General features: G+C 39.5%; 1 protein-coding gene across 2 annotated transcripts in view; it reads left to right on the top strand.

Annotated features, from left to right (window-relative positions):
* The window catches only part of TNMD (tenomodulin), a 156723-nt gene that overhangs the window by 67783 nt on the left and 74874 nt on the right, over positions 1-14066 (top strand). The window lies entirely within an intron of this gene.

The following is a 14066-nucleotide window of genomic DNA, read 5'->3' as shown; positions in this document are numbered from 1 at the left end:
ACTCTATTTATTCACTGTATAAATGTTATATACATATTTTTAACTTGTTTATTCCTTTATTTCATTCCTCTTCAACACTAGAATATAACTACACAAGGTGAGAACTTTGTTTTGTTCACTATGTATACCCAACAAATATTGTAGTGTCTGCCACATATCAGTTGCACAACGATTACTTGCTGAGTGAATGAATGGATGGATAGATGAATGAATGAATGAAACCATGTATTGAGTGCCTTTACTGTTATAGGTACTTTAAAAACATAATTTTATTCAGTGGTCAAGATAAGACTTTGAAATATCTCTTATTTTTACTGCACAAAAGAAGAAACTAAGACTCAAGAAAATTGTATAACTCCCAGGATCACACAGCTAGGCAGAGCCAGGATACAAATCCAAGTTTTCTAATTCTAAAAGCTTTGTGCTTTCTCTTTGAGCAAAATTTGTTTATTCATTCATTCATTCAACAGTTACTGAACATCTCTTTTGCACCAAACACTGTGCCAGATTCTGGGGATACAGAAATGAATGAAACACCACCTTGCACAGAATTTTCAATCTATTTGTGGATATAGACAAGTAACCAGATAGTTATACTAGTAGCAATAAATGCTACATTAGCTATACTAGGGAAGGGAGAGATAATAAAGTAAAGGCTTTGGAGCCCAGAGGTCTGGGTTTGAATTCCAGTTCTGCCACTTTCTTTGTTGTTTTTGACAAGTTTTTAAAGCCAATGCCTCAGTTTCTTTATCAGCAAAATGGGAATAATAATAGAATACCTATCTTAAAAAATGATTATGAGGATTACATGAGTTAATACGTGTAAATGCCTAGCACATAAGAGCTACTTAATAAATGTTAGCTGTTGTTAGAGGTGTATAAGAGGGGGGACAAGACCAGTAAAGCAGGGTTCAATGAAACCTTCCCAGAAAAGGTAAAATCTGAGCTGAGCTTTGCAGAAATACTAGATATAGTGGTCAGCTAGGTTTAGAAGGCTAGGAAAGGCACTCCAGGTAGAGGAAAACACATTCAAAGGCACTTTTCCTGCCAGCCTATTTCAGGCTTCTCAGCCCAATCACAATTTATTCAGAAATGTGACACTGAGAACTCTGTTCTTCCTTTAAGCTAAAATGGCTTTCATATAAATCATGTGGATCCAGAATCCCAAAGATATATAAAATGAGACCGAAAGGAGAGGCAGAAGTGGGAGCTCTGGATAGGCTGGTGGGCATAGAAAAAAAGCAGGGCATAAAGAAGCATATCCTATACACATTGGTCTCTTTCCAAGTGCCTTGCAGCTGGGAAGGTGGCTCAGGAGGACAAGGAGAGAGCCAGAGAGGAAACCAGAGTCCCAAGGGAGGGAGAGAACTACTACTGAGTTAAGACAGTTGGGGCTGATGGAGAAAAGATGAAGAGAGGTAGAAACAGAACAAACATAAAGTGAATTTAAAACTCTTCAAAGTATGCATTCCCAATTAAACCAGCTTTATACAGTTTCCCAGACAAAGTCCTAGCAATCATTTGAAGAGTTCCTTTAAATCGCATTTGCTATGCAGGCAGCCTGCTGAAAACAAACCACTGTGTTGTGGCTGTAACTTTTGTACAGACATTTCTGGAAGAGTCCTGTGAATGGGCCAGATGAAAGACTGCCAGTGGGCCAAGGATCCCTGCCCTTGGCCTCAGCCCACATCAGAGAGTTGAAGGGAAAAAGGAAGGGACCAGCCTGCAGCCCAGTTTGTAACTGAAGAGAGGCAAGTCTGATGTTTGGCAGTCTAAGCTCACAAAGAGAATTTTTAATGTCTCATGATGCCTCTTGCTTGACAACATCTGCAGGAATTGGCCAACACAATGTGACATTTTGGTATCTAGAGTCAGGACATAATTTCTTCCTGGAGTCTTTGCTCTATTTCCCTGGGATGTGACAGGGTTTGGTGATGATGACAACTGGTGTTTAGGGCCTGTCTTGCTTTTTATGCATTCGTGATTACTGTCTGTATGCAAACTTTATAGCATTCCCTCACTGTCTGAAAGCAGGAGCTGTGAGCCATGGTGTGGAGGAAGGAGGAAGCATGCAAGCTTACTGAGAACCAAAGATTTGAAAATCCAAAACAGGATCTTAGAAGCCATTTGGTATTTAAGGAACGAAGGTACACCTGGAATGGCCATGTGAGTTCCCAAAGTTACACAGTTAGTGACAGACCCCTGATGCGATTTCAACCAGTGTTTTGTTCCACCTGAGGGAAGCATTGGACTGAAAATTGGCTTCATTAAGACAGCTAAGCACAACTTTTAAGAAGGAAGCTGCATGATTCATGTTAATTTTCTTGATTTTGCTATAATATATTATTATTCTGTCAGGAGGCTCCAGAGAAAAGAATGTAATTTCTCATGCCAACAGGTTACTGACCTGTGTGGCATAGACATTTCAAAGGTGGCTTAGAGTAAAATTCAAAAGATTTAAAATAACCCTCTTAGCTGCAAAACAAACCTGTCCTTTTTTAATTGCCTTCCAAGGCCTTTCAGCCTGAGGATGCCAAGGGCTTTCAAATAGCCCGTACAGTCCTCAACAAGTCAGCCAAATTGACTTGTTTCCTCCTTTCCTCTTTGTACCCCATTCTCATTTCCCCTCCTTTCCAATATTCCCCAGGCCACCACTTGCTCAGTGCCCCCGCCTTCCTCCAAACTGCTCTCCCTAGACAGTACCCCCTGCTCCCAACTATTCCAAACATTCCTACTTTAATTTATTTTATTAAGTACTTTTTCCATGCCAGGTACTTTGTACATGGTATATCACTTAATCCCTGCAATTCCCTCTAGGATTCCTGCCCTCACCCTCAGCATCCAGGCAAAACTTTCCTATCCCATGTTCCATGCTGTCAGGGCGTTGCTTGAATTGCCAAAGTAACAGCTTACTTATCTGACAAATAAATTTGTGCTAAGATGTTAAATGACACCCCTAGAAGCACACTATGTAGACATTTCTAAACCCCTGTATTGGCTTTATTGGAAAACTATGGTTTGCCCAAGAGTCCAATTCAGTGTTCTTCATAATAATAATATCCTCTATTTCTAAAGCTTGTCAAAGACCTTTCACATAATTACCAAATATTATCCCTTAGCTGTGTTGAGGTGATAATGAGGACTTTATCCACTGCCATATAATACAAAGGCATGTTTTTAATTAAAAGCTGCCCTTTAACTATTCCAAATTACCTGCTGTTTCTTCTGAGGTCCTGGTTCTGTTCTGACAAATTCTGCCTCACTGACATTGGAAGTCAGAATGCTCAGGCCACCTAGGGTCTGGGGGTTGGGTTGGAGAGCAAAGGCAGTAAGAAGCCCAAGAAAGTCAGAAGAAATGCTAAAAACGTGGTCTCCTAACCATGTCCCACAGTTTAATTCTGTAAGGGTCTGAACCTTGTGCCATATCTCTAGCCCAGCCACCCTGGCAGGTGCTGCAGCCCATACCAACTCCTACCTCAGGCGAAGGACTTGGCTTTAATCTCTATCCCCTCTCCTATCACTAGCACAGTCTGAGGCAAAGAGGCAGACCTAACCGAAGCCCTACCGTCGGGCCTTCCCAAGACACTAAAATAGTGTGTTTTCCCCCATCAAAAAGGGCATTCCTCAAGGCATCTCTATGCCCCTTCCCTAACACCACCAACACCAGTCTGACAGTGAGAGCTTCTTCAGGGTAAAGCAATGTCTTCTCTAGTGGGTGGACACCTAACAAGAAGAAAGGGTAACAAGTAACATTGATGTTAGAAGTCAGAAGGGCAGAACTAGAAGAAAATTTTGAGATCATCTAGATCAGCAGATCTTAAACCTTGGCATGTATCAGAATCACCTGGAAGACTCACCGAAACACAAATTTCTGGGCCCCAAACTAAAGTTTCAGATTCAGCACAATCATCATTTTGAACAAGTTTCCTAATGATGTTGATGTTCCTAGTCCAGAAGTCAAACTTTGAGAACTACGGTGTTCGTCTACTCTATACATATCACAGGTAAGGACACTGAGTCCCAGAGAAGGGAAAGAACATCTTCACTTTACTGATGGGAAAACTATGAGCAATTAAGTTACCTGCCCAAGGATACACAACTAGGAAGTGATACTGACTTAAAATGTGGCAGCCCAATGCTAGTCTCTACATTTCATTATGCTACTACTATGTCTAAGGTTATGGCTTTTGGAGTCTATGTTTGAATCTTGGCTCTACCATTTCCTAGCTATATGACTTCGGGTAGCTTACTCCATATATTAAATGGAGATAGTAATCATACCCATTTCCTGAGATTATTGTGAGAGGGCAATTAGATACTATGTGTAAAAATACACATGGGTGAACATTTTGCCCTGTGCCTCACCATAGTAAGTGCTCAATAAATGGCAGTTGCTATCATCTTCATGGCTGGAGTTGTTTTTGTTGCCAGTTAAGGAAGGTTAGGGACACCCTTTCTTTTGGTTTCATGTTCCCAAGTGGAGAAATATCTAGCATAACACGGATGACTTCTCTTCAGCCTCTCATTTTTTTCTCTCTCAGGAGGAGAGAATTCTGATTGGGGGATTGGGAGCAGGAACAAGCCATGTGTAGCCAGTAGAGATCTATCTGCTCTTAGAGGGGATGAACTCTCTTCTATTTGCTGCCATAAAATCCCCTTTCTGGGCAAGACCTACAGTTTTCTTGAATTTCTTGATCCTAGATGGGTACCTCTGCCAAATTCTGAAGTTCAGAATTAAGAAGGCTACTTGGTAAGCATATCTAAATCACTTCATCTAACACTTCCATCAGAAATAAAGCTCTTTGAGCTCTGCCTGCTTTACTTCTTTGTCTCTAACACTTTAGAACTAGAGGAAGAAAAGAAAAGATGTCATTTATTGGGCTACCTCAAACCTCTGCATTTTTATTACTTATTCAGGTGAGTTAGTGGAAGAGCTTATACTGAACATAAGTCTCTAAACTCCTACTCCAGTATTTATTAATTATCCTGGATTTATTATATTGAAAATGCCTTCAGAGTTGCATTTCACTTAGTTTGCATTTTGTAGAATTTTACTGAGGTATAAAATATACATAAAAAGCACAAATCATGAGTGTACAGCTCACTGAATTTTCACAAATTGAACATATTCATGTAACCAGCACCCAGATCAATAACTACTCTAGCAGAAGCCCTCTTACTGCCCCCTCTAGGTACCACCCCCTTATTTCCTTCTATTTTTTTTAAAGATTTTTATTTATTTATTTGACAGAGAGAGATCACAGTAGGCAGAGAGGCAGGCAGAGAGAGAGAGAGAGAGGAGGAAGCAGGCTCCCTGCCGAGCAGAGAGCCCGATGCGGGACTCGATCCCAGGACCCTGAGATCATGACCTGAGCCGAAGGCAGAGGCTTAACCCACTGAGCCACCCAGGCGCCCCTTCCTTCTATTTTTTTAATAGAAAGATGAAATCTTCCATCACTGAGCAAATTATTTACATATCCTACCATCACATAGTCTTGGGTTGAATTAAGAAATCAAATCAGGCCTCTCAATCTTTGTTAGAGTAAACAATCTCCTCTCCAGAACCTATGTAATTTGAATACCACATAAATGTTTCCAGCATCATGTTAATACATCCTATGCATTTGCTGCAATTGTCAATACAAGATTCAAAGCCATGCAAAAATCTTCCTTTGATTTTCATTGGAAGCTGTGTTTCATTCAGGAGGGACTCAGGCAGGTAGACCAAGAAATAGGCACAAGCCTAAGGAAAAGAGGTTATGTTCCTTAAGCTGGAGAGGAGATGGGCTGAGGACTGCTGAGGTCTGTGGGTACTCCCACCCACCTCCTTGACCTTCCAGATCTTGTAGTCATGCATAACACCCTTACCTCCACACTCTACACACACACACACACACACACACACACACAGAGAGAGAGAGAGAGAGAGAGAGAGATGGGGTGGCAACCACTGAACCAGAACCTTGTGCCATATACAAATTGACAATAAGTGTTTTTGTCATGAAGGATATTGACTAATTCTATCTGAGAGGTAGCTAAGATTTACATTAGGAATCCTAAGTCATCAGGTTTATTCTCAGGAAATCCTTCTGTTAAGACCTGGGTGGAGAAAGTAGTTGAGGATCCTAGTGGCTCACCATCATTCTTAGAATAAAAACCAAATCCTTCATTATGATCTACAGTTATCTATACCACCCTATCTCTTTCTTTCCCTCTCCAGTTAAACCGGCTCCCCTTCTATTTTTTGCTATACCTCTGTCTGAAATTTCCTTATTACCTGGTCTTTGCAGGCCAGTTCCTGAGTCATTCTAGAATTAACTTCAGTGTCACTTTCTCAGAGAAAACACAAATGACCACCTCCCAATCAATTTCTTCTATTTAATTTTCTTCAAAACACTCATGGTGACCAGAAAATTATATCTTGCTACTTGTATACTTGTTAATTATCTATCTCCCTCACTAGGAGGTAGGTTCCTAGGAGGTAAGAATAGGGATTTCATCTGACTTGTTCACCACTGTATCCCAGTATATAGAACATTGCTTGGAAGATAGTAAATATACAATAAATATTTCTTGAATGAATGTATGAATTGTTTTAAACTCTCTGTATGCCCTGAAATCATGAGATATAATTTGTGACATTATTTTTTAGCTGTCTCTGAAAAGTAGAGACTTTGAAACCAGCCAAACCTAGGTTCAAATGTTACTGGTTTTTCCCTTTACTGGTAAACCTGAGTGAACTTGAGCAAGATTCTTAGCCTTTCTGAGCCTGTTTCCTCTTCTTTAAAATTATCATAATCTCTGCCTCACATAGCTGTTGTAGTGGTTAAATGCTGTAACATATATAAAGCCCACAACACAGTGAGCTAGAACATGATAGATCTCAATGCACAGTCTCCCTGCTTTCTCCCAAACCACTCCTTTCTGTTATAGGCCTCTCCATATGCCCTGATTGTTCTTTTTGTCTAAGTGTATATAAATATTCACCTCCCTCTCTCCTCCCCTTACTCTCACAAACTGTCCAAACCAAACAACCATAGCAACAACAAAAAATTCTGATGTCTGCCAAGACCATATAGAAGAATCACCATTTAAGTTCCCATTTCTGCAGTGACTGGTCTTGTTTCCTGCCTATCATCTGTCTCCTTCCACTGCCTCCTGTTGTAAAGAAATCAAGCTGAAGTGCTGTAAGTATGGACTTTAAGTCATAATAAATCATTCAGATATCAAGAGTCCTAATCTGCCAATCTGAGGGCAGGGAGATTGATTAGAAGGCTTAAAAGCTTCACTTATCATTTGTAAAACTTTGATCGTTCTCCTTTCTCCCCTCATCCCCCGCTCTTTCTTCTCCTTTTTTTTTTTAATTTTAATTTAGTTTTGTTTGTTTTGTTCTTCTTTTCTTTCCTATGGAATATTGGGAGACGCATCAGTCTCCTTGCCAGGGTCCTGGGATCAGGCCCTGTTGGGCTCCCTGCTCAGTGGGAAGCCTGCCTCTCCCTCTTCTTCTACCCCTCCCCCCCCAACTTGTGCTTGCTCTCTCTCTCTCTCTCTCTCTCTCTAATAAATGAAAAAAAATCTTTGAACAAAAAAAAAATGTCTGCTACAATTCTGCCATGTAAAGCTTAAGTCACTGTGGAGTAAGCACCAGAAGTACTGTAGAAGTCATCTGTTTCAATCCTTTCATTTTACAGAAGAATTGAGACTTACAGAGGAGCCCTGTCACTTGCCCAAGCTCAGAGAATTGAGGGCAGAACCAAAGCAAAGCTCTAAGTCTTCTGACCCTTTGCTTTGTGTTCTTTCACTAGACAAAACTGTACCCTCATTGGAGTTCAGCATCTAAAAGGAAGGACTGGGGCAGGTAATTCAGGCCTTTATAGACAGACTCAGTATATGTGTCTTCCTTCTATTTGTCATAGATATTTAGAAATGGTAAAAGAATGTACCAGTCAGGGTCTCCGCAAGAAATAAGCAGGCATGCTAAAACTAAATAATTTGAGGGAAGTTTAATAAAGGAACTATTTACAAAGGTGTGGTAAACCACAAAAAGAGATAACAAAATATTGGGAGATATTAGAGGGGAGTTATCTCCTCAGGCCTGAAAAAGCAACAGAAGGAAAAAGAAAGGTTTCCGTGGAGAGGGCTTCCTGACTGGAGTTGTGACCCCTCCTTGAAGAACCTAATCAGCCCATGGCATCCTGAAGGATGGAAGCTAAATGAAAAAATACCCCCAACTTCACTTTCCTCCCTCTGATCTCCTACTCGTATTCTCTATTGCTCTAACCCACCAGGAAGGCAGAGAACAAGGAAATCCAGTGATGGAATCTATACAGATCAGTCTTCCAGAACACAAAGTAGGACAGAAAAAGATAAAGAGGCAAAGGGAAGATGTACAACACAGTTTGACCAGGGATGTCTGGGAACAAACACTTACCGAGCAACTATTACATTGCAGATATTATTCTTAGAAGTTTTCAGATTGCACTTATTCCTAACAACAAAACTTTGCTGTATGTAATATTTTCCCCATTTTACAGATGAGAAAACTGATGCTAAAATTGGTTAGGTCACTTGTTCAAGATGATGCAGCTAGTATTTGAACCCAGGCTTGTCTCACTCCAAAGCCTGTGCTCCTAACTACTTCATAGTATTGCCTTGATAACAAGTCTTCTCCTGTGTATTAAGAACCAAGTGATAAATACTATCCAAGCAACCTCAGATATATAAAGAAACCTATACCTACTTCTTAATTCCTTCTTTTTAAAAAGACTTTATTTGTTTGAGAGAGAAAGTACAGGAGACAGCAAGAGTAGGGGGAGGGGCAGAGGGAGAAGCAGACTCCCCACTGAGCAGGGAGCCCAAGGTGGGGCTCCATCCCAGGACCCTGGGATCAGGACCTGAGCAAAGGCAAACACTTAACCAACTGAGCCATCCAGGCACCCCACTTCTTAATTCCTTCTTAACCACCTTCTATAAACCGCCTAGTCCTTATTATCCCTGCAACCTCTATTGAAGTTAATGGACAACAATTTTATTAACTAATAATTTAGTATTGATTGACACAATTTTAAGGTGTAACTACTTCCAGAGGAATCTGCATTTTAATAAAGAACTTCTCTCAGGGCACCTGGGTGGCTCAGTGGATTAAGCCTCTGCCTTCGGCTCAGGTCATGATCTCAGGGTCCTGGGATCAAGCCCCACATCAGGCTTTCTGCTCAGCAGGGAGCTTGATTCCCCCTCTCTCTCTGCCTACCTCTCTGTCTACTTGTGATCTCTCTCTCTCTCTCTGTCAAATAAATAAATAAAATCTTTAAAAAAAAGAACTTACCTCTTGTCATTTCATTTCCCTTCATACTTCCCCAAGAGTAACTATATAAGAAGGAAGACTTTTGAACTCACAGAAGCACACAGAAGAATGGTGGTTGCCAAAGACTAGGGGGAACATGGTAAATAGGAGATCTTGGTCAAAGGGTAAAAATTTCAGCTATAAGGTTAATTAGTTCTGGAGATCTAATATATAGCATGGTGACTGTATATACACAGCATGGTTAATAATATGGTATTGTATGCCTGAAATTTGCTAAGAAGGTAGCTCTTAAGTGTTTTCACACAAAACAGTAATTATGTGAGGTGATGGATGTGTTAATTAGTTTGATTGTGGTAATCATTTCACAATGTATACATATATCAAACCATTACATTGTACCCCTTAAATGTATATATATATATATTTATTTACCAGTTATACCTCAATAGAACTGGAAAAAATAAATATAAAGGAAAACCTGGAAAATAAAGTACAGACTTACTGCTAAGTTGGAGAGTCAGATGAGTCTTGCCTTAGTCAATAAAGAGTTAGAGAATGCATTTGTCACAGGAAGTATAAATTTACACAATGACTCAAGTACAAAAAAAAAAAATCAACCTAATGTTCTATATCTGACTTCATCTTGTTTTGGAGCCCAAATTCTCCCAGTATCTGTCAAGTTAATATTCAATCAATTTAAAGTTCAAACTTCCCATTAGGGCTGCCTCTATTTTCTCAAAATATCTTCTCTTCCCCTTCCTCAAGATGGCATTGGGGTGCAGAGGAAAGCTTATATAACCTCTTTGCGCTGGAGAAGGAACCTCAGTATTGCATGTTGTTCCTTGTTCCTTTCTGACTTCTACTGAGTTTGCCCCTAACCATACCTGATCGTTGTGTGTCTTGCATAAGTGACCACTGTGTAGTGTCTCAGAGCCACCTGGCTTTTGAGGAATCATGATAGGAGCTACTGCTAATGACCATGAATCTTGCCATTACTCTGATGGTAAGATTCTTACACTCAGCATCCACTTCTTTTAACCCCAGTTCTCTTCTGAGCCACCTATAATTTCTTTACTCTAGTGTTCTCCACCAGGGCACATGAGAACTTAAGATCTATTTTATATCCCTTGAAGACCATGTACACTATCTCCAGACCTCTTTGTTTTATCATGCCATGGTGCCATTTCTACTCAGCCATGGCTACTGTGTGTTGATACAGGGCACCATGTGATCCCTTCCAAGACTTTCAGGAAAAGCAATACCAGCCCTTTCTGTGGCCCAGAGTGTGGGATCAGCACCTTAAGAATAAGTACATCACTCCCTAAATATATCTCTAAGAAAATATATAGGATACAGCTAACTCTTCTATTTAGACAAAAAATTATTTTAAAGTATTTACCATGTTACTGTCACTGACTGGTGTGGGCGGCAGCATATAGTTAAGTAACAACAAACACTCTAGATCAGTTTCTAATACCACAAATTTATGATAAAACAAAACCATTTCCAAACCATGGACAATCATTTTTGGCAACTTCCAATGCAATAATGCATCATCATGTCCAATCCTTTTTTCATTGGGTCTGAGAATAGAATATTGTGGCTGTTTTTTGTCTGGGTACCTGGGGGTTAAACTGAAACCCTATTATTCTTCACAATTTACGTCTGGAAATCCTATGAGTTCAATTTCCTGCCTTACTGAGTAGAGTATAGTAAGTTACATTAGTGAACAAAATTTAATATTTGAAGATTGAAGATATTGCTGGGTCTCGGAGTCATCTTTCCAACTATCAATGGCATCAGCCCAGACTAGTGATGTAGCTATAAAAGACTTAGAGATTGTGTTTAGCTCATAGTGAACCCACAATGTACTAGAAATACTATTTTTTAAAAGACTAGAACACGATTATCTATTGATATACCTCTTTCTGCAAAAATATAATTTAGAAAAACGTTCAGATAATTAAGAGTATGGTTAAAGAAACTTGTATTAGTGCTTGCTTCAGCAGGACATATACTAAAGAAAGTTGTATTACTCACTTGGATACTTATTTGAAGCTCATTGGAATGAGATTTTGAACTATATTAAATGAAATTTTATTTCAAATGATGTTGCAAAATTCTTAGACATTACAGTAAGCTTTCTTCTTACAGAAAGGTCTTTAAGATTGTTTACCATTATCATTTTGCCTTACTGAGCCTAGAATGCAATGGCTTTTATAGTTCCAAATAAGCCTTAAATAAAGGGCTTATAAGCTTTCACAGCAGAAAACTACTTATTAGGGCAGTGATGTTACTCTAAATTTTTCCTGATTTTATTGTCCCACCCTCATATTGTTCAGAATCAGTATAATTCTTGCTCTCATTTGAGAGAAGCTGTCATTAGTTAAAGGGATTCTTTAGACAGGTCACTAGGAGCATCTTGCCCTTCCCCTCAATAATTATATTTTCTACTTAATGAAAAGCTTGTAGTTTAAAAGCATCTCCAGTTACAACTAGGCATAAACATGAAAGGAAGAGCTACTTACATGAATATATGGGATTTCATATCTCTTTTAATTGTTAAACAATTGTTAAAAAAATTATTTTAAAGCATTTACCATGTTACTGTCACTGACTGGTGTGGGCGGCAGCATATAGTAAGTAACAACAAACACTCTAGATCAGTTTCTAATGCCACAAATTTACAGACTTGAAAAGGGCTAGTTTGACAGCCCTGGAGCAAAAGCCCTAGCTTATTAACAGTTGTAACCTTAATCTATTGAAAAACAATATGAGGCCAAAAAAGAGAGCAACTTCAGGTTTTCTTAGGAATGGGAGTGTAAGAGGTTGAGAATGAAAAGTTGCATAGCAGTTAAGGACATTACCTCTGTCAAGGGGAGAACAAAGTATTCTTTTTTTTCTTCTCATTTCCTCCCCCAAATCTGGTAGAAATTGTCCCTACATCAGTAAGATAGGCTTGGTGATTGGAGCAGAAATATTCTCATCCAGCTCAACCACCACTTCCTCTTCCCAGGATTTCTTAGGGAAAATTACAATGATTGATTTGTATGCATAGAAGGTGGGCCACTCTGAGATGACAATTAAAGAGGATTTGGGAATGTACTGGAGAATGTCTGAATGGTAGCAGGGACATTTCTAGCAGTAGCACAGAGAAGGCTGGGTGGTGTATGGATGAATGCCAGCCAGCAGAAGCCAAGAGGCCCAGCACAGGGCTTGTCTGCTAATCACATTCAAACCTACACCTTGCCAGAAAGCCGCATTCCAAACTCTAAATAATGCGTGCTTCAGGGGCCAATTTTTCCAAGAGCTTTCTGAGAAAAGATTTTAAGTGGAAATATAAGCTTAATGTGAGCAATAAGGAAAAACATGTAAATCTCTTCTCTACCTTGCATTTGCTTTTCCTGCTGTGTTTTAGGCAAAAAATAAAAAAAAAATCATCAAAAATGATTCCAGAGCCAAGACTCTGACCTCCTCAGATCCTGCTCCCTCTAATCAAGGCACAGTTGACTGACAGTCAGGAAATACATTGTTCTTTGAAGGTACAGGCCAAGCAGGTTTACAGCAAATGATTAGTATGATCTAATCTTCCAGCAATTTCAACAGTTTTCAATTCTCAAAGGTTCATATATGTCTGTTTAACTTTCTGATTCTGTCCTGTGACTGCTCACTTGAATTATCCTTCAAGATTCAATCTTCTCAAATATTGTAACCTTCTTCATTATCAAACTCCAGCGTAATATCAGGATGCACAATGTGCCCAAGCCCCACAATACCAATCTGGACACATTGAAAATCCAAAGAAAAGACCTAATGGCCAAAACCTCATTGGTAGGAGGGGTAGATAACCACTTATCCAATTAGCAAATTCTCACTGAACTGCTACTAGGTGTACTAGCCACTGTAAAGTATTTGAAGTGGTACAATCACCCAACAATTCCTGAAATACCTAAGGTCTGATGGCCAAAAATCTACCTTCCCTACAAGCTGGATGAAATGTGAAACCTCTTAAATAAGAGACAAAGTCTTTAATTCCATAAGTGGAGATAAGCTTAGCAGGATGCTTTTTATGAAAGGGAGGAAAGTTGATTCCATCAATCAATAAATGATTGATATTAGAGTGACTCCTCAGAACAGATTTTAATAGGAAGGAAGAAAGAGAACAGGCAGTACCAGATGTGAGGGGAAGGTTGGGGTGAAGGCAGAGAAGGAGAAGGACAAATAACACAAAGAGAAAATTAGAGACAGTAAGAAAGCTGGGGGAGGGGGCCCAAAAACAACTTTGCCAACTACAGTGTCTTACCAAATGCAATCCAGCATGTAACTCAAGTAAGCAACTCTGGAGTTTAAAAAGAAGAGTACAAAATTCAGCTGGTGCTAGCCAGACTCTGCAAGAGTTTTACATTTTCTTCTAAATCCCCCAGTAATAAATATATACCCAAAGGGTCCTGACTGAAATAAAAACTTTAAATTCTTTTTTAACCTACCAAGTAGGATGTAAATTAAATAAATCCTCTGTTACTTTAGGAAACAGACTGTTTTCCTAAACCAGAGAAGCTGATTTCCAAGTCATGCTCTCTTACCTTTACTGACTTGTAACCTGAAGGAGAACTGAACCTTACCAGGGATAGTTCTTCTGTAAGTCAAGGTGGGAAGAATAGGTGATATCCCAAAAGAGACTCTGTGGAGACTCTGAGCAAAAGCAGTGTCTGTGATGCAGAGTGTGATCAACCAACCAGGGTACTTTTGAGACTGAAAAGGT

Source organism: Lontra canadensis, unplaced genomic scaffold (assembly GCF_010015895.1).
Source record: "Lontra canadensis isolate GAN:19392208 unplaced genomic scaffold, GSC_riverotter_1.0 scaffold77, whole genome shotgun sequence".
Taxonomy (NCBI): domain Eukaryota; kingdom Metazoa; phylum Chordata; class Mammalia; order Carnivora; family Mustelidae; genus Lontra; species Lontra canadensis.
Note: the sequence above shows the minus strand (reverse complement) of the source record. Positions and strands in the feature narration are given on the sequence as shown.